Here is a 26794-nt window from a genome sequence, read left to right on the forward strand (position 1 = left end):
AATTAAATAGATTAATACTCCACACACCCTTGTTAGCAAGTTCCCAAGGATGACAACTGTGGTAATAAAATAGAATCCCGTCTAATTTTCAAACAGCATGCCTAGGTTTGTAATAAACAGTAAAAATAGTCCGAGTTGAAACAACATGTGATGCAGTCACAATGACACCAAGATGCATGTTGTTACTAGATAAAATTGATGATGGCATGTTAGTTTGTTGATGCATAGCACACCTAACTCCAACATGCAGTTCTTTGCTAGTAGAAATTTAACAACTCATGGGTAGATGCTTGTATAACATATCTATGTATCCAATAGAAATTTTCGTGCTATTTTTCCTTTTGTATAATTCAAACAATAGATACACACTTTCTGGGTTCACTAATTGCGCTTCCTGCTATCATTGTTGTCCATGAAACCACATCTCTCTGAGACATTTTGTCAAACATTTGGCGCGCATTATCTAAATTCCCACATTTAGCATACATGTCTATCAGTACATTCCCCATATAAACATTCGATTCAAATCCATCTCCAACATATGATCAACAATCTCTTGAAGCATCATTGAGTCACTCTTAAATGAACAGGATGTATTTTCCAGTTGTAGAAAGACCAACGGTGACAAGGCATTACTCATGACTTTTAGACCCCGTACTTGTGACAAACCATTCCATAGAAGAGTAACATTTTCTTGTAATCTAACAAGAAGCTCATGACTTTCTTCCAAAACGTCAATTGCTCTAATTGCATCACTTGCTAGACAAGGTGGCAAGGATGAAGAAAAGCAGTAACCTACACCATCGAGACGTTGGTGATTAACAACTTTTTTCACTTCCTGTACAAAATCCTCTAGTAGTTTCCAGAGAAAAACCCATACCAGCAGTTATAATATCAACTTTTTGAATCAGAATTCTATAATGTTCTGTAAGACCTCTTCCAGTTTTACCCAGCACACCAAATGAGTTTCTTTCATCAACCAATACTCTAAACTTATACTTCTCTTTCAATCTTGTAATTTCATCCAAGGGAACCATTTGTCCTGAATTATGATATTTAGTGACACCCATTAGAAAAGGTACATACAACAATTTCAATCCATTTGTGGTGACAGTCTCGTACTTGGCTTGAGAAATATGATACCAAGAGATAGTACGCAGGCCCAACACTTTATGCCAGCTCCCAATAACTCAGAAAACTCTCCCAGTTGTCATTAGTTCGAATGTCTTGCCCAGATATTGGTCTCTGCTATGAAAGAATGCCTCACACCTAGCCAATGAAGAAGGGACTCAACTCCAAGTATGTCATTGCCATTTCTCTTTGAAATAATACCCAGCAGAGATAGATAAGTGCCCACGACTCCTTCAGCAAAGGTACATGACTACCCCAGCAAGCATAGGGTATTCGACCAGTCAAATAAACTTTGAGTTTTAAGAGAGCCATAAGCCAACATCAAGAAGTAACTGGTTTCCTGAGGCATCACGTGAATCCATATTTTGCACACTCTCAGCAACAAGTTCCTGTCCAACGCCTTCAGCTACAACTATAACCATGTGTCCATTTTCCTTCAAGCGTTTTTCAACAAATTCATAAAGGCCACCTTCACCTTCAAGGTAAAATGGTGATTTCGGGATCAGACAACAATCCACATCCCAGCTTGCAAGTGTGGCATACATGGCAATGTACCCACTGTAGCGACCCATGAGCTTGACAAGGCCTATGCCATTCTTAACACTCTATGCTTCTACAGGTGCTGCATTTATAGCCCGTTGGGCTTCCTTGCAATATCGTTGTCAATAGTTTTGGGGATTCCCGCAACTGCAACTTTCAAACCATGCTTCCAAATTTCCTCATAAATAACAACTGCTCCTCTTTGGGTTCCATCCCCTCCAATTATATAAACCTGATTAATGCCATGGTATTGAATGTTGTCAACTATTTTTGATGTCTCATGACCACCCCTTGAAGTGCCAAGAATAGTGCCTCCACGTTTGTGAATATCATTCACAGTCTTCGGTGTTAATGGAATGGTATTGTGAGCATAAAACCCTTTGTATCCTCCCGAAATCTAGATGATCCCTTGAACTCCATACATATTATATAATCCACATACAATTTCTCGTATGACAATATTCAGCTCCGGACATAATCCACCACATGTTACTACACAAGCACGCACTTCATCCATTCTCGAGGACCTTGCCAACGAAAGTGAACTCCTCTTGGGCTGTTCAATCGCACAACATTATCCTTTGCAACTAAATCATCAGGATTGACAAAGTATTGCATGACAGATGAATAAGCAGGATTATCCTGCAAAGGGTTTGGATTTTAGTTTTTCTATGCATAATAGTTAAGAATATGTGTTTTCGGTTACAAATTTGAATACAAAAAAAATATATTAGAGAATGTACACATCATTGCTTGACAAATTATTCAATAAAATGCATCTCTTTAGAACCTTTGCATACACATTTGGATCCAATAGGAATCCTTGTTCGTGAAAGATGCCCATGGCTTCCTCCAAGTGTTAGGTTCATTATAAACTATACATTTTTTGAGTTTCAATTAACTAGAGTTGAGGATAAACAGTATAGAATGCAATGGCATTGACATGGTAATGGAGTTTGATTTTGGGATGTTAATGTTTTCCTCTTTTTATCTAGAGGAATTTGGTAATTGGTCTCATTCATACTCTAGAATATACTCATATAATATGGAGTCCATTGCATTGCACAAAGTTTATTTCTCTTTTCTCTTAGTAGATTTTAATACATTAAAGTTGTCAAATGTGAACAACAATAGATTTGTATGTTAGAATCACATACAATATACAATACTATTATCTTCAAGCATGTAGCACTAGCCATTCTATATACATCAATTGGATAGTATACATCTAACAATAGTGTCAATATGGAGTCGATTGAGACAACTAGGCATCCACTTTGAAAACTAATCTAACATTATTGATGGAATTTCTAGAGGACACCTATGTTGAAAAATGTGCAACAAGAAATGTTAAATTTAGAATGTGATAAAAATAGACCTGCTAAAAATAACATGTCTAAAAAATAGCATGTTTAAAAATAGCAGTTTGGCCAGTGAGGTCATTGGCCACATTGAGTGAGAAGTGAAACTGCTAAAAATAGAAAATTCTAAAAATAGCATTTCTGGGTCCCTTCCTATTTATAGCAGTCCCTGGTCTATCTATAGGATGTAAAAATGAATTTGGTCTTAACAACAGTTTAAAATATTAATTAATTAATTCTCCATGAGTTAATTAGTTAAAGAAAAACAAACTTGAAGTCTATGTGAGGACATGCAACAGTTTATCTATTAATTGATGAATTTATCCACCAGTTAAAGAGATAAGGATGAGTTGTAATTAGTTGGCTCAGTTAACTGAGTCAAGTCCAGTTAGATTAATTTAACAAGTTGTTAAATTAATGAGATTCAGTTTGTTAATGCTTGCATGCATGTAACAACTGGTATTTTCAAATAACTGAATATTATAGCTTAAATAACTCATGCATGTCAGTTTTGTCAGAGACCCAGTTGAGATCAGAGAAGGGACAATGTACTATCAGTTGGATGAATATTTTTCCTATAAAGGAAGCTCATCCATGATGAGAATTTATCTCCTTCAGGTTTTTCCAGTTATTTCAGAGGTCAGTGTTGTGTGTGAGGTGAGAATCACACAGGTTGCAGCTGGAGGACCCAGGAAAAACTATGCATAGAAATAGGAGGAAAGAGGGCAAAGGAGAAGGTTTGTGAGAAGCCTTTGACTGTCTATGAGTAGCAGAGGGATTGTACTGAGAGCTAGATAGCTTCTGAGCTAAGGCTTTGTGTAATCTAGACATATTTCCACTTGTATGATAATACAAATATGGGGTTTTAGGCTGGTGCTTTCCCCTGGTTATATCTTCTGTGTTATGTGTGTTTGATTTCTCCATATCAGTTATATGTGCTCTTATTGATGTTGCTCATGGTTGATTAAGCTTCCACTAAATTGTTTGTAGAAGTAGATCAAGTGTTTTTCTTTAGTACATTGCATTACTAGGTGATCTACAAGTGGGAAATTTCTACATGGTATTAGAGCAAGTTGATTTGTAGAAAAAGTTCTACATAGAATTAAAGGTAGTTGATTTGTAGGAAAAATTCTACAAAATTTTACATGGTATCGGAGCACAGGTGATCAAGGAGAGAACAGTATATTGAGAGGAGATTTCAAAGTTTTGAGTTTTGGGCTGAGAGTTTGAAGAGCAGATCTGAAAACTTCTGTACAAAATTTTCAGAAATAAATAGCAGATTTGGATTCCTTGTAGAAAAATACCCAAAAATAAATAAAAATAAAAAAATAAACAAAAATAAAAAATAAAAAATAAAAAATAAAAATAAAAATAAAAAATAAAAAATAAAAAATTGGCTGAATCGGAGTTCGGATGAGGGAGATATCACTGATTTAAAATCAGCTCTTTTTCTAAAAAATTTCGTGACGGCGGGAAAGTGGAAATAGATTGGTGTGCTAGCCAAGAACCTGTATGCACTTGAGGTACAAGATGCATGCAAAGCCTTGAGGAGCAAGGCAAATGTTAGAGACTTGGTGGTTGAGAGGGAGAGTATATTACCTCTCAACATGCAGCGCCAGAAGAAGTCTCAGACAAATATGGAGGAGGCACGATTGGTGCAGGAACTTTAGGAGGTTGTGGAGCAGCCATAATAGGGGAAGCTGAGAGGAGATCGAGTAGAGACATCTACTCATGCAGAGATCACATGCAGCCATACCTCCAGGTAGGAGGTGGGGCAATATAAAGTGAACGTCCCAAGGAGGAGGGGCAGGATCCTTGAGGTACCCAACCTCTTGGATGAGACCTTGCTACAGGAGCCCCGATGTGGAGTAGCAGGAACTCACTGATTGGGTAGAGACAGATGCGGATGGAGTGACAGTGCAGGGAATCCTAGGACAGCGCATAGCTAGCAAGCTGCAGCAATGCGAGAGGCACAAGTGTTTTGCACAGTGCTAGGTGGCACAGAGAGGTGTGCAATGGTGCGAGATGCATGGAGATGTTGCAGTAGCGCAGATGTTAGAGAGGGAGCACTTGTCAGCAGCAGGTACAGCTTCAGCATCAGAGTATGTTCCTAGCCCAACAGAGTGGTCAGTTGGGAGTGTTCTTGTTCCAAGTGTTGTTGGAGCAAGTGGACCGGGTAGATGCGTTGCATGCAGAACATTCCAGAGTTACAGGATCGGGTTCGAGAGAAAGCCTTTCTTGTTGAGAGGGAGTGTTGAAAAATGTGCAACAAGAAATGTTAAATTTAGAATGTGCTAAAAATAGACTTGCTAAAAATAACATGTCTAAAAAATAGCATGTTCAAAAATAGTAGTTTGGCCAGTGAGGTCATTGGCCACATTGGGTGAGAGGTGAAACTGCTAAAAATAGAAAGTTCTAAAAATAGCATTTCTGGGTCCCTTCCTATTTATAGCAGTCCCTGGTCTATCTATAGGAAGTAAAAACGAATTTGGTTTTTACAACAGTTTAAAATATTAATTAATTAATTCTCCATGAGTTAATTAGTTAAGGAAAAACAAACTTGAAGTCTATGTGAGGACATGCAACAGTTTATCTATTAATCGATGAATTTATCCATCAGTTAAAGAGATAAGGATGAGTTGTAATTATGAGTTTTAATTAGTTGGCTCAGTTAACTGAGTCAAGTCCAGTTAGATTAATTTAACAAGTTGTTAAATTAATGAGATTCAGTTTGTTAATGCTTGCATGCATGTAACAACTGGTATTTTCAGATAACTGAATATTATAGCTTAAATAACTCATGCATGTCAGTTCTGTCAGAGACCTAGTTGAGATCAGAGAAGGGACAATGTACTATCAGTTGGATGAATATTTTTCCTATAAAGGAAGCTCATCCATGATGAGGATTTATCTCCTTCAGGTTTGTGCAGTTATTTCAGAGGTCAGTGTTGTGTGTGAGGTGAGAATCACACAGGTTGCAGCTGGAGGACCCAGGAAAAACTGTGCATAGAAATAGGAGGCTTGGAGGGCAGAGGAGAAGGTTTGTGAGAAGCCTTTGACTGTCTATGAGCAGCAGAGGGATTGTATTGAGAGCTGGATAGCTTCTGAGCTAAGGCTTTGTGTAATCCGGACATATTTCCACTTGTATGATAATACAGAGATGGGATTTTAGGCTGGTGCTTTCCCCTGGTTATATCTTCTGTGTTATGTGTATTTTATTTCTCCATATCAATTATATGTGTTCTTATTGATGTTGCTCATGGTTGATTAAGCTTCCGCTAAATTGTTTGTAGAAGTAGATCAAGTGTTTTGCTTTAGTACATTGCATTACCAGGTGATCTACAAGAGGGAAATTTCTACATGGTATTAGAGCTAGCTGATTTGTAGAAAAAGTTCTACATGGTATCAGAGCTAGCTGATTTGTAGGAAAAATTCTACAAAATTCTACAACATAGTATATAAATGTGATTAAAATGGTAAGCTAATGTTTATGTGAACGCCCAAAATATTTAAGATGGATTGAGGATGGTTGTTTAGGGATATATAAAGATATTTGAGGGTGACTAGCAATGCGTGGTAGCACTTGCTTAGATAGAAATGGGAGAGGATTTAGTAGACCCACAATTATCATCTCAAATATTAGAAATAGTCATTTACAAGTATAACAAAAGAAAAACTTGCATATATCATTATGCAAAACATGTGTGAGCCGAGTAAGAATTGACAAGGCCCTAAGTTGTGCTAATAAGTCTTGCGTATCATACAGATATTTGAACAATTCAAAATGGTGAGGATGCAAAGAAATAAAGGTTAAGGAGGATCATCATGAGGACCTCCTACAAATGACCCATTACCTTCACCGGAGTTGACTCTCATCTTGTGTTCCCTAGAAGAAATTAATGAGACCTTAAAAGGGTGCCAAACAAATGAAGTGGAAGTGGAGCACCCTCCATCAGGGTTACGAAATCTCGAGGGATCAAGAGACGCCGATAGAGGACCTCCAATCAAGGAAATTACTAGGGAGCTCCAAAATATTAAGCTCCCAGAGTTTGTTGGAGGTTGTGCCACTGAACATGCAGAAGCCTGGTTAGAAGGAATGAGAAGGTGCTTCGCACTGAGGGAATATAATTCCAATTCAAAAGATAAAATAGCAATATTCCAACTCAAAGATTGATTTGAAATTTATTGCTAGTTAATGTTATGCTAGTATCATTTCCATATATAAAATTTTCTTTGCTTTGGTTTTCTTATCCATAGAGAGTTTATCCATGAGCATGTGATTGTCAATTCATCTAACTTGGTGAAATTTAGTGTTTTGTATGAACTTAAAAGAATGAATTTAAATGGTTGAAAAACAACATATAAAAACACAACAAGAACAAATAACAGAGTTCAATACACAATTTTTTGTTGAAGTAGTTCACCCCTCCTGGGCTACATCTCTTTGGTCCAAATTCATAGTGTGGGCCTTTGTATTAGCTTCAATAGTGCTCAAATTGTTGTTACACGCATCCAATGTTCTTGGTACCTATTCCAATGAGTTTAAAACATTCAAATATATCATAAATGACTATTTTTTTACTCAATTTGGTTACCAGCTACTCTGGGAATGGCCTCCAACACCTGGTGGCCCTAGGCTTCAAAAATCTTCAAGTGAAAAAAACACCTGTACATGAACTCTTCTACCACTGAAACTTGCTACAATGAGTTTAAAACATTCAAATCTATCATAAATGACTATTTTTTTACTCAATTTGGTTACCAGCTGCTCTAGGACTGGCCTCCAACACCTGGTGGCCCTAATCTTCAAAAATCTTCAAATGAACAAAAACACCTATATATGACCTCTTCTACCTCTGAAACATGCTCCAGGGAATACCCAGCATGCCAATTAGCCAAAAATGACTATTCATTTTTGAAATTTGGTTGAGAATTGAGTAAATTGTGGCTCAAACAGTTTTTCCTAGAAAACCTCCTCTAAATCTAGAGAACTGCCAATTAAGTCCCCAAAGTTTAATGACAGTTCCAAATTTAGTGGCTCCACCAAAAATTTCGCCAACTTAATTACAAATTAATTAAATGCTAAATTGATTAGTGGTGCACTAATCCCGCTTAACAATTGGCCCCTAGCTCCTGGTTATGGCGCTTGGTCAAATGGGGTGGGCGCTGGCCCCTTGGGGCTTATTTTTTTACCAAACTTTCAGAAGCTCTAACTTTTGCATACAATGTCAGTTTTTCGAACCATTTGTAGTGTTGGAAAGCTGGAGATGAACTCTATCCATTAATTTAGGTCTGAAGGAATTCCGAGAACTTTTAGTTTTTAGCCAAAATATTGATCCCTGATCATTCCTCCCCATTAGAAGCCTTTTGGACCCCAAAAGCTCTCTTGATCACTGATTATGTTGATGAGGGGACTGTCCCTTCATCCTTCTAGTCTTTATCCATTGAAATTTTCCTAATTTCATCATTTGGAGATTTTCATAAAAAGTCAAAATTTTCCTTGATTCTGACAACCATTTATTGCTATCTTTGACACCATCATGCTACAATATTTCTGAATTTGCAAAACAGAAATTTAATTTTGTAGAAAACATCTTGTTCCTACCTTGTTCAACAATCAAAGGAAATTTGGAATCTTTCTCACCTTGCACTTTGTCTGTATGGTGATTTTTAGCTGCTTTTGCCTTGTACTTGAGTCGACTCTTGCCCAAGTTTCTTCGCCATTGTAATGTGCCTTTTGGAAACCAGCAATGAACATTTGTGAAACCCATGCCTTCTTTGCCAAGTTGCTTTGTCCTCTTCTCTTTGACCTCTGCAACTTCTTGCACCGGCACCTTGTTTTCAACATCGCTCAACACCAATGTTGGTTGTCACAAATGTTTTTCACCTTCTTTCAAAGGCAACCTATTATCATTTTGAAACAAATCATTACAAATATAAGCATCTTTATGAAAAATATGATTCAAAACATCTCTTTGTTTGATCATCAACAATGTCAAGTTATGAATTGCATTCACTAGGCTCTTCATCTGCCCTACATTAACTAAAGAAATGTTTAGTTTCTTGCAATGAGCTCTCACAATATACTTCACCCCATCTTTAAGCAAATGATATTTGTGCTCATAGCGATGAAACACCACTTTCCTGTCATACAAATATGGACTTCCCAAGATAATTCCATAAATGTCAAGTGGAACCACGTCTAACTCGACTTCATCAACAAAGTTTGCAGTAATAGCAAATCTAAAAATGCATTTCCTTGAAACTTGTAAATTGGCATCCTTAACTATCCAACCCAAAGGGTATGGTTTATGATGTGGTATGGTTTCAAGTTTAAGCTCTTTAACTAAGTCTTCTGAAATCAGGTTTGCTTGTGATCCACTATCAAAGAGTGCATCAATCTTGGTATGATTTGAGATTACTCTGACAGTGAACAACTCTTCCCTTTTGTCTTCATTTGGAGTGTTGTTGTGACTATTTGAGGAACTAGTACTTTCAACATGTTGACATTTCAAACCCATCACTGTAATTTTTGTCTCATCTCCTGAATCTGACCCTAAGTTTTTTTTTCAGCTATAGCAATAGTTTTGTCCTTCTCTTTAGCTTTCTATCTATCTGGTTTTAATTTTGAATGAAGTTGCCAACAATGGTCTTCATCATGGCCAGTCTTTGAATAGTTTTTGCATGTGAGTTTTTCCTTCTCTTTTTTGATACTTGCATTCTTATTTCCCTTCCATTTTCCTCCCTTCTCTTTTCCCTTACCCTCACTTTCACCTTTCTCCTCTATGTTTTATTTTCGCCTTGCCTCAAGATGCGTAGCTTGCACACATACTTCATCTAAGTTGCTTGTGTTAAACATAAGGATAGTGTGCTGCAAGTAGGAATGTAAACCTCCAATATATTTCAAGAGTGTGTCTTGTGAATTCAAGTTTACTCCTAATAACAAAGCCTTTTTCCTAAACTCCTATGTATAATCTTGGACTGTTTGGCCTTTAAGTTGCCTAAAATTCTGCCAACTCATAATGGCTTTTTGCATAGAGGTTAAAGGGTAAAACTGTCTTTTAATTGCAGAAACAAATTCAACCCAAGAAATGGATATCTTACCATGGATTCACATTTCCTCTTGAGTCTTTGCTTCCCACCAAACTAGTGCCGCTCCTTCTAGCCTCAGAGAAGCCAACTGGATCTTTATGTTGTCTTCTTGAATGTTATGAATTCTACATTATACCTCCAACTGTCGAATCCAATTGTCCAACTTTTCTGCATTCACTTCTCCATTGTACATGGGAAGTTCGAATTTTATGTCCAATTTCAGTAATGGAGTTTTTCCTTTTGGGGTTTTGGAATGAGTATGGGCAGTGGTGGTAGTGGAAGATGATGATGTGTGAGATGGTGAAGATGATGAGGATGGTGGAGTTTTTGTCCTCTGAGATTCCTTCTCCATGTGGAGGTTTAGAACTCTCTCCAACCATTCTAGTGTTCCTCTCTTCATAGAGGACTTTAACCATCTCAGTCAAAGTGTAAAAAGATTTCTTGAATTCTTCCTCTTCTAAAGATGGACCTTCATTCTCTCTTTTGCTAGACATAATGGCTATGGATTCAAGCTCAGAAATTTGTACTGATTGTACCTCTTCAATCACTTGAGCCTCTTGTGCAATCCGTGCCTCTTCTATCTCAACTGATGGAGATGGAACTTGAGGTGATTCAGGTGTTGCCTTGAGTGGTCCTTTGGGTGAGGATGGTGCTTTCTCAACCTTCTTCCTTCTTGTCCTAATCTCAGGACTAGCTATCCGTATCTTCCCTTCTCCTCTTTGCAACTTCAACCTTGTAATCATAACAACAATTGCAACTATCAAACCCTTCAAGAAAATCAAGCAAACAACCTTATGCTCTGATACCTTTCTTGGTCTGTAATTGATTGCTAGCTAATGCTATCCTAGTATCATTTCCAAATATAAAATTTTCTTTGCTTTGGTTTGCTTATCCATAGAGAGTTTATCCATGAGCATGCGATTGTCAAATCATCTAACTTGGTGAAATTTAGTGTTTTGCATGAACTTAAAAACATGAATTTAAATGGTTGAACAATAGCATATAAAAACATAGCAAGCACAAATAATAGAGCTCAATACACAAATTTTTGTTGAAGGAGTTCACCCCTCCTGGGCTACATCTCCTTGGTCTAGCTTCATAGTGTGGACCTTTGTATTAGCTTCAATAGTGCTCAAATTGTTGTTACATGCATCCCATGCTCTTGGTATCTGTTCCAATGAGTTTAAACATTCAAATCTATTAGAAATGACTATTTTTTTTACTCAATTTGGTTACCAGATGCTCTGGGAATGGCCTCCAACACCTGGTGGCCCTAGGCTTAAAAAATATTCAAGTGAACAAAAACACCTATAGATGACCTCTTCTGCCTCTAAAACTTGCTCCAATGAGTTTAAAACATTCAAATCTATCATAAATGACTATTTTTTTTACTCAATTTGTTTACTAGTTGCTCTGGGAATGGCCTCCAATACCTGGTGGCCCCAGGCTTCAAAAATCTTCAAGTGAACAAAAACACATGTAGATGACCTCTTTTACCTCTGAAACCTACTCCAATGAATTCTTTGCATGCCAATTAGCCAAAAATAACTATTCATTTTTGAAATTTGGTTGAGAATTGAGTAAGTTATGGCTCAAACAGTTTTTCCAAGAAAACCTCCTCTAAATCTAGAGAATTGCCAGTTAAGTCTGCCAAGTTTGGTGGTGGTTCCAGATTTAGTGGCTTCGCCATAAATTCTGCCAACTTAATTACAGATTAATTAAATGCTAAACTGATTAGTGGTGCACTAATCCCACTTAACAGTTGGCCCCTAGCTCCTGGTTCGGGCGCCTGGTCACATGGAGTGGGGGCTGGCCCCTTGGGGCTTATTTTTTTACCAACCTTTCAGAAGCTCTACCCTTTGCATAGGATGTCAGTTTTTCGAACCTTTTGTGGCTTTGGAAAGCTGGAGACAAACTCTATCCATTAATTTAGGTATGAAGCAATTCTAAGCACTTTCATTTTTTTAGCTAAAATACTGATCCCTAATCAGAGATAATGCTCTGAATTGGTGGGGTAACTTAGAGTGTCAACTACACCTCACTGCAGACATAGTTACTTGGGTGTTATTTGAGGAGAGATTCAGGAAAAAGTACCTACCAACATATTGTGAAGAACAACAGGTAGGAGCCTTCCATGCCTTGGTACAGGGAAATTGTACAGTAGAAGAATATGAAATTAGATTCATGGAATTGGTCATGTCTCCTACATGGATATTGAATAGCACCAAACAGATCATTTTATTTATGGATTGAACCCTAATATTAGGGAAATGGTGCGGATGTGGAAACCATCCTCAGTTGCAGAAGCTGTGGAACAGGCTCGTTATGTCAAAGAACACTTAGACTTAAAGGGTGGAAACAAAACCATTTTTCCACACCAACCAAGGTTTATGGGGAAGGCCCCTCTTACCTTCCCTAGGGGAAGAAGTTTGAGGCAACCACCATATGGAAATAGGGATGTACCCAGAGCACCGACAGTGGGGATTTCAATGGTTACTAGTGCAGCCTCACCCATAGCTTCAAGGGCGCATGCAAATCAAGGTCATACGCAAGGAGCAACAACTAGGGGCAGGGGTCCCAAGGGAAGGAACTCTTTCCAAAGAACTCCACAACATTCGGTTCAAGGTCTACCGCACATCACTTTTTGGGGATGCGGGGGACCTCATTACCAGCGTGACTACCCTGAGTTACAAACTGGTAACAACCATAGAGAAGGAAAAGAACCAATGGGGGGGCAAGTAGCCACCATCGAATCTATGCAGCAGTTGATAACCAACAAGTTGAACACTAGTCTACTGTGGTAGAAACCTCAGGTATGATAAACAAAGTAAAAGTTAAAATTTTGTTTGATTTAGATGCTACATATAGTTTCATTTCGCCAGTTGCATTAGAAAAATGTGGGTTGGCAGCCTATGAGCACAATGACTTTAAGCAAGTTGAGATGGATTCTGGGATAAAACAAGCAGTAGGACCTAGTGTTGACAAATGTCTAGTAAACCTCGGGGTGTTTATGACTAAGTTGAAGGCATACGTCACAGCATTAGGGATGCATGATGTAATTATTGGAATGGACTGGCTAGAAGCTCATCGAGCTTTGGTAGACTATTTCAAGAAGAAGGCGATTTGTTTAGATGATGAAGGTAGGCCAATTGATATTTTTTGAATCAAGAGAGGAGTGTAACTACGATTCATATCCATGATGAAGGTAAAACGTTGTCTCCGACAAGGTTGCAAGCTATATGTGGTCGAGGCTGTAATTGACCAAAAAGGACCCTCCCTAGATCAACACCCAATTTTGTCAGAATTCAAGGATTTTTTTCCTAAGGAATATTCCTGGATTACCTCCTATAAGGGAGATTTATTTCACAATCGACCTAAAACCTCGTGCAGAAACAATATCTAAGACACCCTATAGGATGACAACTCCAGAACTTTGTGAGTTACAGATGCAGTTAAAAGAGCTCTTAGACTTGGGATTTATTAGACCTAGTATTTCACCTTGGGGTGCACCAGTGTTTTTTGTCAAGAAGAACGATGGTTCCTTATAGCTATGCATAGATTATAGGGACTTGAATAGAGCCACAATAAAGAATAGGTACCCAATACCTCGAATAGATGACCTATTTGATCAAATGAAGGGAGAAACGATTTTCTCAAAGATCGATCTATGATATGGATACCACCAATTAAGGATTAAGGAAGAGGACATCTCAAAAACTACATTTCGAGCTTAGTTTGGGCATTACGAGTTCGTAGTTGTTCCATTTTGTTTGACCAATGCACCAATAGTATTCATGAGCCTCATGAATGGTGTGTTCAAGAAGTATTTGGAACAATTTGTGCAAGTCTTTCTGGACGACATTCTTGTGTATTCCAAGAATGAAAAGGAGCATGAAAATCACCTAAGGGTTGTATTAACTTGCTTATGCGAAAATCAATTGTATGGAAAATTGTCAAAATGTTCCTTCTTTCAGAAGAAATTTCATTACCTTGGGCACATCATTTCAAGAGAAGGGATTTCAGTTGACCCGGAAAAGGTGAAGGCCATAATGGATTGGCCAATACCAAAAAATTCTCATGAGGAGCATTATTTTATGGGACTAGCAGGCTATTATCGTAGGTTTGTGGAAGGGTTTTCGAGGATTGCAAAACCCATCACCACATTACAGCGAAAGGGGGTCATGTATGAATGGTCATATGAATGTGACACTGCATTCACATAACTAAAGAGGTTACTAACTAGTGCACCGATCCTTCGAGTACCGGACATGGAAAATAACTTCACTGTCTGCATCGATTCTTCGAAGTAAGGATTGGGTGCAGTATTGATGCAAGAAGGCTAAGTAATAGCTTATGCATCTAGAAAATTGAAGAAACATGAAGAGTTGTATGCTACCCATGACTTAGAATTAGTAGCAGTGATGTTAGCTTTGAAACTATGGAGACACTACCTCGTTGGGAGAAGATTTGAGTTAAGAACAGATCATCAAAGCCTAAAGCATCTCTTCACTCAAATGGATTTGAATGCTAGACAAAGGCGGTGGAGTGAATTCATGAGTGAGTATGATTTTGAGATCTCATACATCAAGGGAAAGGAGAATGTGGTGGCTAATGCACTAAGCAAGAGACCACAAACCTTCAACTTGTAGCCTTAAAGGTAAATTTGAGGGAACGTGTGTTGGAGAAACTCTTTGAAGATAGTTGGTATCGAAAGGTTATCTCAGCACTCCAAAGTGGGAAGCAGATAGAACCAAAGTTTGAGGGATATGTCCTTGAACCAAATGGACTATTGAGATTTCAAGGGAGAATATACATACCTAAGGAAGGGGGTATAAGAAGGACCATCCTTGAAGAGTCACATAGAGCACTCTATTGTGCACATCCTGGAGTGAAGAAGATGTACGCAGACACAAATAAACTCTTCGTTTGGGCAGGCATGAAGCGCGACATAGTCCAGTTTTTTGCCAAATGTATTGAATGTCAACGAGTGAAGGCTGTGTTGAAAATGACAACAAGAAATGCTAAAAGTAGCGTTGTTATAAATAGCATTTCCTGATATACTCCAACTTTGTTGGAAATAGCAAAAAATAGAAATGCTAAAATAGCATTGCTATAAATAGCATTTCAGGATAGATTCCAATTTTAATTAGTTGCTGAATTAAAATTGAGAATTAAAATTTGAATTTAGTCTCACTAGCTGTTTGAAAACTAATTAATTAATTCATCTTGAGTTAATTAGTTGGAGAAAATCAAACATGAAGTCTTTGTGAAGACATGCAACAGTTATCCCTTTGATTGAGGAAGTTATCCCTTAATTAAGGAGATAAGGATGCGTTGTATTTGAGTTGTAATTAGTTAGCTCAGTTAACTGAGTTAAGTCCAGTTAAATTAGTTCCAAACAGTTGGATGAACTAATTGTGAGTTCAGTCAGTTAATGCATGCATGCATGCAACTAGTGTTCTCCAGATAACTGAATATTCTCTCATAAATAACTCATGCATGTCAGTTTTGTCAAAGACCAAGTTGAGATTAGATGGAGGGACAATGTACTATCAGATGGAGGATTTTCCTATAAAGGAAACTCATCCATGTAGAAGGATTTATCTCCTTCAGGATTGTGCAATTACCTCTTAGCCAAGTGAGCAATGTGAGGTGGGAATTCAATGTGTGGAAGCACTGGACCCCAGGAAAAACTGTGCAAGGAAATAGGAGGCTTGGAGGATAGAGGAGAAGGTTTGTGAGAGGCCTTTGACTATCTATGAGCAGCAGAGGGATTATACTGAGAGTTGGATAGCTTTCGAGCTAAGGCTTTGTGTAATTCTGAGACTATTTTCCTCTTGTATGATAATACAGGGAATGGGGTTTTAGGCTGAGGCTTTCCCTGGATTATATTTCTGTGTTATGTGTGATTGCTTCTCATTCTCAATTATGTGTTCTTGTTTGATATTGCTCATGTTCGATTAAGCTTCCGCAAAGTTTGATTGTAGAACTAGATCTAGTATACTGCTTTAGAACATTGCATTATCAGTTGATCTACAGGTGAAATTTCTATAGGCTGATCATCGCCATCTAGCAGGACTCCTACAACCACATGACATCCCTATGTCTAAATGGGAGGTAATTTCTATGGATTTTGTTGTGGGTTTGCCACTCACATCCCAGAGGCATAATGCTATATTGGTTATAGTTGATAAATTGACCAAAAGTTCCCATTTCATTCTAGTAAGAGACACTTAGGATGTTACTGATGTGGCACGAGTTTTTATAAGTGAAGTTATTCGACTACATGGGTTACCCACAAAGATAATTTCTAATAGAGACTCTCGATTTACATCTAGGTTTTGGATAATTTTGTAGTCAGCACTAGGGACTTAGTTGAACCTGAGCACTGCATATCATCCAGAAATAGATGGGCAGACTGAAAGAGTAAATCAAGTTATGGAAGACATGCTTAGGATGTACGTCATGGATAATCAGACTCAGTGGGAAAGGTACTTACCATTGGTAGAGTTTGCCTATAATAACAGTTACCACAGTTCAATCGGGATGCCCCCTTATCAAGCTCTATATGGAAGGCCATGTAGGATGCCGTTGATTTGGGAAAAGTTGGAGGACCGAGTAATAGTTGGGCCAGAATTAGTTCAAGAAATGGAGGAACAGGTAAAACAGATTTGACAAAGGTTAAAGGAAGCTCAAGATAGACAGAAGAGTTATGTTGATTCACATAGGATTGATCGCAATTATGAAGTAGGGGACCAAGTTTTTATTCTTATCCGACCCAATAAAAGCACCATTCGGTTTGGCAAAGGGATGAAGTTGTCACCTCAGTTCGTAGGACCTTTTAGGATCAAGGAAAAGATTGGACCAGTTGCCTATCGTGTTGTACTTCCACCCCATTTACATAAAACTCATGATGTTTTTCATGTATCTATTTCATGAAATTATGTTTTTGATGAATCTCACAAACTGGATTGGAGGGAATTGCGGGTCTCGGACATGGGAACCATAGTGGTCGAACCATTACACATATTGGACCGTAGAGTTCGGCAACTCAGACGTCGCATGGTGGACCAGCTTAAGGTCTAGTGGGACAAGTATAGCCCATGATTTGCCACCTGGGAGGATGCAAAGACTATACGTCGTGACTACCCCTCATTTTTCGAGCATCTGTGATGCCCATTTTGACTTAGATAGCTACCTATGTTGAGGCTCTATTTTATAGTTCCATGTTATTTATTTATGAACACTATGTAATATTGATGCATTTAGTTGGACATGTGAAACTACTTATATGAATCATTAGATGGATTTCGTATTGATGATGGAAATGTTTGATGTATGGCCTAATGTATGACTTACTTGGTAATGAATTATCTAGTGCATGACTTATCAAAATTATTATTGTTTCATGTATGGCTCAAGTGGATATGATTTATTTAATGAATGACTTAGTGAAATTATGATTTATTTCCAGTATGAACTACAAGATTGACACGTGGGTACTAGACTTAATAACATGATGTTTAAGATCGCTTATATATATATATATATATATATATATATATATATATATATATATATTGTTGTTGTTATATAAATTCATGAATGAGAGCTAACCCACAGATTGGAAAGAACTGTATGATCGCCAAGATCTACTCTTCCATTGAGGGAAGGTCGAGACATCTCATGAGGAAAGGTATAATGTACATTGTTCTATTACATTTTGTATCTATTGGATATGCACTCTTATGACTTGGGTAAAATGTGAATGACAGGTGACAAGACTACCTGACTGGATTATTCGATGACAAGTATCCAACCAGCGCTGTAGTGTGGTCCATATTAGGTCGTTGACCTTAGTTGTGAGGAGGGGTGGAGGTATTTCCCACCATGTAAACTCCAAACCTGGAATCGTGGGAGGGCAGTGGTGGACACCCTCCCCTATACGTGTGATGATGATTGCCAGTTGCCTGTTGGGGAAGTTAGGGTGATATAGTCGACGCTTCTGCCATATTGGTTTCATCAGTGGTTAGATTGGTATAGCCGATGCCACTGTATATAGTAGCAGAGGATGGATAGGGTGGGAACAGAAGTAGGTCAGGAAGGATAGGAGGATATAGATTAGTTGGAGACTCTTGATGGAACGTGATGTCATTGTCTAACTTATCAAATTTTACTACTATAACTCTCTCTCTATTTTGTTATGCCTTATTTCCAAACTGCTTCGAACTCCTTGTATCTTTTACACTCTAACTTCGGGACGAAGTTTTCTGAAGGAGGAGTGTATGTAATGCCCTACTTAATCTTATCATGCAAATTTTACTAGTGTTTAAATTTCCTTAAAATATTGACTTATAATTATCAAGAAATATTGGTACATACCTACATTGGTGAAACTGTAAATTTATTACTGATATAAATTCTATTATTATTCAATTCTCAACTTACCTACTCAAATTTTAATCTTGATAGGATATGGTCTCCTTCCATTTATTCCTATTTAAATATCCATATCCCCAAAATTCCCTCCCAAATTTACTTGGGAGAAGACATGGTCCTCTCCAATTAATTACCAGATTATATATTCATATCTCATCCCCAAAATGTCCTCTCAAATTTACTTAGGGAAAGACATGGTCCTCTCTAATTAATTACCAAATTATATATTCATATCTCATCTCCAAAATGTCCTTTCAAATTTACTTGGGGGAAGACATGGTCCTCTCTAATTAATTACCAAATTATATATTCATATCTCATCCCCAAAATGTCCTGTCAAACTTACTTGGGAGAAGACATGGTCCTCTTTAATTAATTACCAAATTATATATTCATATCTCATCCCCAAAATGTCCTTTCAAATTTACTTGGGAGAAGATAAGTCAAATGTAAGGATGAGGGGGTAGAAATGACATTAATGATAGGTGGTTGAGGTGGAGAAGAAAAGGGGGCATAAAAAGGCAAGGATGAAGGGAGGAGAGGGGATCCTTGGTCTTGGTTTTGGTTTTGGTTGTGGTTTTGGAGGATTTTGTTTGGAGGGGAAGGTGGAGAAAAGAGAAAGGAGAGAAAGAAAGTATTTGTTTAAGTTGGGCACACTACATCTGGTTGGACTTAGGCTTGGAGGGCTAGGGAACCTGTGGAGGTTTCTTGGGCTTTCCTAGTTAGTTGGGAGGTAAATCCAGTCGATAGTCAAGAGGAACATCCCAACAGGATCAGGAGCTGAGGGGCACCTCAACTAGGTTATTAGAACAGGTATTCCTTCATTTATAGATTATTCATGTAAGTGATTGAAATGAAATGCATACTATTTAATTGTGGGAAATAAAATTTAATGGTAAATTATCATCGATTAAATGTTTAGTTAGAAATAAGTTTTTTTCCATTTTATTGTATTTAAAATTAGAGAAATTTAGTTTTTGTTAGAGGACCCTAGGATGGAGCCTCACAGGTGGCCACTACTAAATAGACTCAATGTACCCATTAAAAAAAAAGTTTGGTTCGAGAAATACACCACATTATAACCTATTGATAGTGTTGGACCTGCCAACATGTCAGGGATCTCCATAGTAAGAAGTTGAAACTAAACCTCAAATCGCTTGGAGTAGGAGTCCCAACAGTGGGTAGTAAAGCTATGCCTTGATTGCAATAGTGCGTAGAGGTAAGAAATATATCCTTTTTGGAAGCAAGTGTGTGACCTTGCAGCGAGCCAAGAGAGATGTATGGGGAGGTTCTAACACACAAAGGAGGAAAATAAGTGTATTGTTTAGAAGCTTGTAATAGTACACATCCTGAAAGGAACACACGAGCTGAATGACATCACAAACTAGAAAGCAAAATAGTCGACAATCCAAAGTGATGATTCAAACCAACAACACACTTTGATAAGATTCATACAATCACGTACGGAATAGTCCATACATAAATGCGTAAGTTAAAACTACATACATTGCTAAAGTAACCAGAATAGTCGAACTAGAATAAAAACATATGCATGAAACATGTTGGCTTTGTTATATTATATAAAGTGAAAGTTCCATCCATACATACAACCATGACAGCCACAAGCCCCAGTAGTGGAATGTTATAGTCAACACTTCCTGCTCCTCCAAAGAGGAATACTCTCTCTGCACTATGGAGAAGCCAAGGCTCACCACAATACTATTCAAGCCCTCTCTAAGCAATGCCTAGCAAAACCTTGGTTCCCAAAAGCCCGTTCTATGAGTTATGAGGTTCTATTTATAACAAAGGGTGGGGTGACCCTTGACATTCCACTTTGTGACCCTTGGACTACCCTCATGACTCTTCAACTTCGTTACATAACTATTTACATTACATATGACTGTTTGCATTCCACTAATGACACTTGTAATTTCACTTTACATCATGTTTACAAATATGATACATTTTCCACATATACCCATGTGGGACAAAATTGGCTTTAGTTAGCAAGACAAGAAAAAACTAAGACTCGGACGACTATGGAAAGACCAACTCATCAACCTCCTCTCCGTGATCCTCAGTGACGAACTGATGCCATGCTTGGTAGTGCACAATGGTGTCCATATACTCTTTGATGATGTCTTTCTAGAAATGAACTCTTGCCTCCATTGCTTCCAGGTATACTGATTTGGAACCTCTGTCCAACTCATCCTGTAACATGCGCATCTTAGTCCTAAGCAAGGCGAGACTGACGATGTACATACACATGTTATCTGCACTAACTTGCAAATCTGCACTGATGGCCATGAGCATCAACTGATCAAAGTACGCATCTAGATCCAATTTGATTTGGTTCTTATCTTTGGCCTCGGTGGGTGTATCAATCGACGAGGTATCATACTTTCTCACCGCAACATCCAAACTCCTGTACAACCGTGCATAAGAAGCCTCAACATTGGTGATGAGCAGCGGGAGTTACTCATAGTTTTGGATCAGACTCCGGATGCATATTTTGTTTAACTCCACTTGCGAATTCATCATCTTGTGCAAGTGAAGTGGGACTCCCTTGTACCCCATTTTCCATGTTTGTACACGATCAACTGCGGTATGTATATCTGTGAGTGTTCGTACTATCTTGATGCAGCGCTGCTGATGACCATGTAGATGGAAAACTTCCTTGTCCACGGTGACGAAACTGTCATACAGTCTTTGCGTGACTATCTCAAGAGTCGATACTTCAGCAAGTATGGCTTTCTTCATCTCTGCTCTAGTGAATCTTGTTGATTGTTCCTCTGTTTCTCTGGCTCCTTGCAACTGCTTAACCATGCACTCATTTTTTTCTATCAAAAACTTAACACTCAAGCTCGTGGCTTTGACATAAGCCTTTGTAGCATCAACCAAGGCAATTGGATGTCTTCGTACATCTGACACAATCACCCATTCTTGAAAGTGTGTGGGTGATGCATGCTCATCTGGGGTGCGCGCTCTACGTGCTTGTACAACTCTGTGTTGTGACTCATCAAAGGCTATGTTGTACACATCTATTCCCGAATTATCCTCAAGTAGAATGATGTCCCCTTGTTCACTTGGGACTTTCTCTGCCATTAGAGCTGGTGAAGCCTGCGGGGTGACCTCAGTTGCTTTAGGAATATGTTCAGTGTCTTGATCCTGTTCCAGCTACTTCATCTCCATGTTCATTTGTTCTACTATCGGCTCATCCTGTAGAGCAAGTACTCGTGCGTGTGACTACTCACCTTGTTCCTCATTTGTTGTTGGTTCAAATTCTTCAACCTGTATTAGTGCGATTTACGTTGTTTGTGCGCCATGCACTTCTCTTGTTCTTGTTCCTATTCATGCTTCACTTCCTTCTCTCTTCTGTGCAACTCTTGTTCTTCTTTGTTCTTCTGTTGGACTTCGTGCAACTTCCTCTCTGCTTCTTCTAGAATTTGCTTCTCCCTCTTTCTTTGAGCTATTCTCCTGTCACGCTGTCGCCTCTTCACATCTATCCCCAAAGCTACTTTCTCCACTGTCGAAATTTTGAATAATATGACACTTATTCACAGAGATTATCCCGATTATACACTATTGCAGAATGCATGCATAATACATAACCTCCTCTATGTTGATCATCAATTTTGCAGTATTGAAAACAATGAAACATCAATCGCATGTGGACATTAACACAGTATGTAACCCAGGGAAAGCATACAGCTGAAAACCCCACACTATCTGTATATTATAATGATTGAGAACATGTAACAATACATAGTACAATACTCCTCACAAGTATTCAGTACTATCTCCACCTGTTACACACAAACTAGCTTAGATCTGAAGCCTCAAATCTCCTCCATTGTTTGCCTGCCTCCACTGCGCAATCCTGCAAGAGAATAATGATTAATGGCTGATCCAAAATCGTCTTTTTCTTGGCTGAACCACGCAATCCTCATTGGCAATACTCAATCCATGCATGTGCAAAATCTCATGCACAACTATAGTCACAACTGATAGCAATCTCAACCTTTAACACCTGTCTCCACTGAACTGTCCATGCACTAAGTTAACTGATGTATTCTTTAGTTGCTTTATGAGTTAATAATTAGTGAATTAATTAACAATTAATTCACATCACTCATCACTAGTGTATTCTGCAGTTAGACTAAATACAACTAGTTTAACCAAGTCAAACTGAACACAACTCCATCAACTCCTCAATCAACTCCACCAAAACTCAACCACTTGAGTTCTAACTGAAGTCCACCATGCAATAGCTCAACTGACCCATAAGAAAAGCGTATTTCCTTCTGACAGCTGCATTTGCCACATCTGTAGCTCGAACTGAAGTGCTCCAAGAGGATAAGATAATGTTTATAGTCCAAATATTATTATGATCTAATAATATTCAACTGTTCTATTTTTAGCCTGGCAGTCTAAAAATAGACTCCGCCCTTGTGTCTAAAAATAGAAGTCCATCTATTTTTACCAACATGACCAATCATCCACAAATAGCATCCTGCAACTCATAGACCATGATCCATATGTCTAAAAATAGACTTTGCACCAAAAATAGCCTGCGGGCCCACTTAGTGAAGGCAACCCCTTTCCACTGAGCTCCATCATCTTGTTGTATTTTCAACATCCACAAGTGGGTCTTCCTTAAATTTGTAGCTTTTCTCCATCTCTGTGATTTCGACAATCTTCCTCTTGCCTTTTTTTTACACAGGTTTGTTGCTTGCTGCTGTTGTTGTTGTTGCTCCTGTGGTGCTTCTAGCCATTCTACTGCCATGTTGACTAGTTCATTGAACCTAGAAGAGCTATAACAATATCTCCATGGGTCTTCCTTTGGCCAATGACACACCTAGTGAATCCAAGAATAGTACGAAGTGATGGATGTGCTTGTGTTTGACCGACAGGACAAGTGAGTGAACACAAGATGTTAAATGACAGATGAAATCAAATAAACACAAGTACCTGATCAACGTATGATAGCTGCGATGATTTCGAGGAGGGAGGCTGCAAAACGAAGAGAAGGCAAAAATTTGGAGGGTGGTTGTAGCCGTTACAACAGAACCCAAATAATAAAACTATATAAAATAAAATTGCCAAGATAAGTAAGTTTCCTAAAATGGTAAAATTTGCTAGGTAATACAAGGAAAGAATAATGAGAACATTCATTTGGAAAATAAGAATAATGCAATTAAAACCTTAGAACTAAACATTAGTGAATAAAATAATTAATAAATATGTAACAGGTAATAAAATAATATGAGGACCTTCTAGGATAAGTAGGGAGCTACAACTAAAGATCAAGAATAAAATATAAATTCATTTTATAAGAACATAAAACCTCTATATTACTAAATTTCATATGATTTAGGTTCAAACACCAATTGATAGAGCCCACAAACCCGTATAAATTTCACAATAAGATAAATACAAACCATAAAAAAATTTCAACATAAATATGAAAAATGAGGGGGATGATGGAGAGTTAGATATGTGTTGCATTAATTTGGATCTAGAGTTCATCATGTTCAACAAATAAAGAATTTTCATATAGGTCAAACATATTAAACATCTTTTCACACAAGTATCCACATATAAGGAAGTTTGCGCATATACATAAGTTGTGCGCATATATGGAAGTTTTGCATATATGGAGGTTGTTGTATATGCATATTATGGAAGTTGCACATTGTTTTTATATATGCACAACTTCCATATATGTACATATATATAAAGTGCATATATATGGAAGATATGCGTATAAACGAAAGAAGTGCAACTTCTAAATATGCACATATATGGTAGATATGCGTATATAAGAAAAAAGCACAATTTCTAAATATGCACATATATGGAATATATGTGTATATACGAAAGAAAAACATATACAAAAGTTGCACATATATGGAAGTTGTGCATATACAAAAGATATGCGTATATACAAAAGTTGCACATAACCGAAACCTATGCATATCTAGATACTACCGTATATGCATATTACGCTAGTCGTCAGATATGCACAGCTTCCGTATATGCGCATATCTTCTATATATGCACTATTTTTGTATATGTGCATATATTCCATATCTGTGCATATTTGGAAGTTGCACATATACGATAAATATACATATACAGAGGATATGCACATATACGAAAAATGTGCATATAAAGAAATTGCACATATACAAAAGTCACACATAGGATATGAACATATGCAAAAGTTGCGCATATATGAAAGATGTGCATATATGGAAGTCGCACAACTTCTATATCACATATCTGTCGTATATGAACAACTTTCATATATGTGCATATCTTTTATATATGCACAACTTTTGTATATGTGAATATATGTAAGTTGCATATATACGGAAAATATACACATATATGGAGGTTGTCTTATACAATGATACAAGAATAGAGGCATAGAAGATATGCGAACATGGAAGTTATCGTATATGCATATATGGAAAATATGTGTATATATAGAAGTTGCACATGCACATACATAGAGGATATATGCATGTTCATATATCCACAAATTTTGTATATGTGCAACTTCCATATATACGCTTCTTCCATATATGTGCATATATTTTGTATATGGGCATATACAGAAAATATGTGCATATACGAAAAATACGTATATATGGAATACATACACATATACATTAGTTGTGCATGTACGAAAGATATGTGTATATATAGAGACTGTTGTGTATGCATATTATGGAAGTTGTGCATAAATTCTAGATATAATCAGCTTCTGTATATGTGCATATACGGAAGTTGCGCATATACGAAAGATATGTACCTATATATAAGTTGTGCATATATGGAGGTTGCCATATATGCATATTATGGAAGTTTCACACTATGTCTGTATATGTGCATATACTGTAGTTGCACATATATGAAAGATATGTGCATATACGAAATATATGCACATATATAAAAGGTATGTGCACATATATAAGTTGTGCATATACAGAAGTTGTGCAGAACTTCAACGTCTTTATATGTGTAGACTCTATATAGTCTTATGTATATGCATAACTTCTATATATGTGCATATACGGAAGTTATGCACAACTTCAACCTCCATATATGTGCAACTTTTGTATATGCACCTTCTGTATACGTGCATATATAGAAGCTGTGCATATACAGAAGTTACACATATATGGAAGATATGAGTTGCATATGCACATCTTTCATATATGTGCATGTCTTCTATATATGAGCATGTTTGCCATATATGTGCTTCTCTTGTATATGTGCACAACTTCCATATATGTGCTTCCTCTGCATAAGTGCATATACATAAGATATGCGCATATACAAAAGTTGTGCATATATGGAATATATGTGATACAGAAAATGCACATATATAAAAGTTGTGTGACTTTTGTATATGCATATCTTCTGTATATGCGCAAGAATCTGTATATGTGCAACTTCTGTATATGCAAATATCTTATATATATGTGCATATCTTCCGTATATGTACATATCTTATATATATGTGCATATCTTCTATATATGCACATACTCATGCACAACTTCAACCTTCGTATATACACAACTTCCATATATGCACATAGCTTTCATATGTGCGCAACTTTGTGTATACGCATATACGGAAGTTGCACATATAGAGAATGTATGTTCATATACATAAGATATGCACATATACAAAAGTTGTGCATATACAGAAGATATGTGCATTTACGAAAGATATTCACATTTATGAAAATTGTGCATATACAAAAGTTGTGCAGAACTTCACCTTCTATATATGCACATAGTTCGTATATGCGCATGTCTTCCATATATGCATAATTTTCGTATATGTGCATGTATTATGTATATGTGTTCTGTATATGCACTTCTTCAGTATAGAAATAGAAGATATGTGCATATAAAGATTGTCATATATGCATATATAGAAGAAATGCTTATATACAAAAGTTGCACATGCATGTGAGATATGCACATATACAAAAGATATGCACAAATTTCATATATGTGCAACTTCCTTATATGTTCATATATTCTGTATATGCGATTCTTCCATACATGTGCATATCTTATGTATATGTACATATACAGAAGAAATGTGCATGTACGGAGGATATGCACAAATATGGAAGTTGTGCATATATGAAAGATATGCACATATAAAAGATATGCATATATATGGAAGTTGCGCATATATATGGAAG

General features: G+C 37.3%; 1 pseudogene; it reads right to left on the minus strand.

Annotated features, from left to right (window-relative positions):
- Positions 1–1430: 1430 nt before the first annotated feature.
- LOC149175937 (ATP-dependent 6-phosphofructokinase 6 pseudogene) lies at positions 1431–21668 on the minus strand (annotated as a pseudogene).
- Positions 21669–26794: the final 5126 nt, after the last annotated feature.

The sequence above is a fragment of the Pinus tabuliformis genome, chromosome 4_1, assembly GCF_031772625.1.
Source record: "Pinus tabuliformis cultivar Carrire ecotype Pingquan chromosome 4_1, CPIR1, whole genome shotgun sequence".
NCBI lineage: Eukaryota > Viridiplantae > Streptophyta > Pinopsida > Pinales > Pinaceae > Pinus > Pinus tabuliformis.